Source organism: Rhipicephalus sanguineus, chromosome 6 (genome assembly GCF_013339695.2).
Source record: "Rhipicephalus sanguineus isolate Rsan-2018 chromosome 6, BIME_Rsan_1.4, whole genome shotgun sequence".
In the NCBI taxonomy this organism is placed as follows: domain Eukaryota; kingdom Metazoa; phylum Arthropoda; class Arachnida; order Ixodida; family Ixodidae; genus Rhipicephalus; species Rhipicephalus sanguineus.
The window spans coordinates 160,231,003-160,234,027 of record NC_051181.1 but is presented as its reverse complement, the minus strand read 5'-3'; the positions used below and the strand labels follow the sequence as shown (position 1 = coordinate 160,234,027).

At 44.9% G+C, this 3,025-nt stretch overlaps 1 long non-coding RNA gene across 1 annotated transcript; it reads left to right on the top strand.

The window, feature by feature from the left end:
• The first annotated feature begins 269 nt into the window (after nucleotides 1–269).
• Nucleotides 270–2,114, top strand: LOC119396927 (uncharacterized). The gene is made up of 3 exons (XR_005184503.2): nucleotides 270–401; nucleotides 509–614; nucleotides 1,982–2,114. It is a non-coding gene; the product is annotated as an uncharacterized LOC119396927 (long non-coding RNA).
• The last annotated feature ends 911 nt before the right edge of the window (nucleotides 2,115–3,025 follow it).

Below are 3,025 nucleotides of genomic sequence, written 5' to 3'. Positions count from 1 at the left end.
CACAACCAGGATATAGGCTCCCTTACAGATGAACTTGAATTTTTTTTTTCATTTGATAATGCCCAATAAGCAACATTACACGCAATCTCTTGTCCAAGAATAGCTCAACCTAGTCTTGCAGATTATGTATCCTTTAGTTTTCGCAGTTGTAGTCTCACAGGGAAAGTAGCTTGACCAAGTCCTTCAAATTTCTCTATTTGACACGCTTTAAAGATTCTGCAGTTTTTAGAACTACCGCACTTATTTACCTTTTTCTTCTTTCTACTCACAGATATATGATGTATAATTAGGTAGGCCCGTCCTGACAAGTCGGCCATCAATCCACCGCAGGAAGGGCCGGTGCTGTCGCCAGCGCTGTGTACACCAGTTTCACGTGGCAAATGGTAGCAGTGAAAGTAAGCGTAAGTATGAACTAAATATCTAACACCAAACAGGCGCCGTTAGAGTTTTCACGCCGTTAATTACGGCTAGTCTGTGTGTTAAGAGGTTTTTACGAATGTATCCGCAGGGAGATTTTCTCGGAACGTGTTCGACATAGTGGCTTACTGTTATGTGCCGCGATGTCGCGGCGTTTGTTATGAAGAGCGCTGGTTCATGTCCTGTGACGAGACAAGGTAAGCGCTATATTTTACTATTTTAGCCGGTATCATAACCAACGCTCTGAAGTCATGTACATCGCTCTAGCGTCAAATTGCTACGTAGAAACTGCATCTTGTCGCCAAAGGGACACGATTTCGTCTCCAAATAATAATGACGCATCTTGCTAGACCCTCCTTCTCTTAAAAGACGAAGCTGCCGGCCTGATACTTCGTTGTTAAAAATGGCATGCACGTTAACAGCGTAAAACGGCATTCTTAACAAGATAGTAGTGACCATCGAGTTTTCTCGAAAAAAGTGCAAGCAAGGGCGTTAGTAACTGCAGCTTGGGAACAGAATACGCCCTAGTACCGTTGATTCGTGCAAGCTTTTCAGTATTTTCCCTAGAAACTACAAGCCGTAGTTGGTTAGAATGAGAGCGAGGGAATAGATGAATGACCAAGTTCGTTTTACAGGATTATACAGACAAATTCACGGCTTATTATTTTGTATATCTAGATTGGTTATTGGAAGAAAGTTGTCCCTGTGTAGCTTGCACATTGTATTTATATTAGTATGTCATAATTTCTAGCTCCTGAAACAAAGTGAATTACTTGGTCAAGCAACTCTTGTCTTGTAGCAGCTAAAGTATTTGGATATGCTTCCTTGTTTTGTTTTTTCTTTAAGTGTAAGCATGGACATAACCTACAGCCATACAACTGCGTGCATGTCAAAAGCACTTAAGTGCTAGAAAAGCGCAAGTGCGTGGTCGTTCGTTTGTCAACATTTCTGTGACTTGGCCTTTTATAAGCCCACGCTACAGGTTTACATTTCAGCAAGTTTTTATTCTTCTTTTTCCTTCTCTATCTTATCTATTATTCCCCTTTTTCCCTCCCCACGTCTAGGGTAGCGAACCGAGCGCGAGCTTGGTTAACCTCCCTGCCTTTCCCTTTCGCCTCTGTGTGTGTGTGTGTGTGTGTGTGTGTGTGTGTGTGTGTGTGTGTGTGTGTGTGTGTGTGTGTGTGTGTGTGTGTGTGTGTGTGTGCGTGTGCGTGCGTGCGTGCGTGCGTGCGTGTGCGTGGTGTGTGTGTCAGCTAGTTTGCAGGGTTTTAACGATATTAATAATAACAAGGGTTGGGTTTTTATGCCCCAAAACCACAATATGGTTATGAGGAACGCCGTAGTGGAGGGCTCCGGAAACTTTGAACATCTGGTGTTCTTTAACGTGCACCTAAATCTAAGTACACGGGCCTCTAACATTTGGCCTCCATCTAAACGCGGCCTCTACTGCCGGGATTCGACCCCGTGACCTTCGGGTAAGCAGTCGAGGACCATAACCACTAGACCACCGAAGCGGGTTTTTAACGATGATTATACAGAATCTTGTTTCCTTTCGTTGCCTGAGGCGCTGTCTGCGGGCGTTGCGCCAGGGTGTGGTCCTCGGGAGCGCATAGTGCGGGACGCCCTCCAAACAGAAAGCGTCACGGGTCAGCCAGCTTTTACTTGCGCCACAAGTGGCAGGTGAGTGCAGCGGTGCATCCCAGTGGCGAACGGTGCCACTTCGCAGCGTGCTGCTTCGGCCTGTGAGGTGCCGCTTTTCACAGGCCCTTGCGACCCGTAGAGATAGTCTATACAAAACTGCAAAGGCGGCTGTAGAACGTGGCTACTGCTTTCAGGTTTCTGCGTATGCAGCCGCAAAGCCCTTTGCGCTTACAATGACAAAATTACGTGCGGTTTGTTGAACGTTTACTAAAGGTTTATGGCCTCCACTTTTCTTTCGCTGCACGTCTTCGTACTGGTTATAACACTCGTATGTGTTATTAGTGGTGAGCTCGAGATATTGCGCAATTTTAAGCATGACTGATAGAGCGTTGTACACCTTCGTGTACCTCCGAAAGGACTTCATTGTGTCTCGGTTACTTACGCTACTGCACATGCTAGCTTTATAACTGTTTGCTTATTAATGACGGCATATACTTTTTTTTATTTATATATGAAAATAAAACATGGAAAGGTAGGCTACATTAGAGCCTTCTATCCCATCAACATGACAATAGTATTGAAGGAACACACAAAAAAAGGAAAAACTAGAACGAATAAAAGAATAACTAAAATTCGGCAGATCCCACGACTTGTGGGAATCTGTTTAATTCGAAGCAGTCAGCCAGCAGTTCTTTGCTCCATGTTTTGGCTTTGAGCCAAGCGTGACGAGGCTGATCGACGTATTTCTTTTTTTTTTTTTTGTAAATGGAGTTGTGTGCACATATAGGGCTTACGAGGCACGCCGAATTCACTCACGTTCAAATGATAACGTATGGTCTGACGTAGTATCAGCGTTCGCGTTAGAGCGCAGGCGTTTGCGATATCGAAGCGAAGTGCACGCTACGGGGCGATGATGTGAATATCATACGTAACTTTCCTTCGCGTATTCCTCCGGGATCGAGCAACG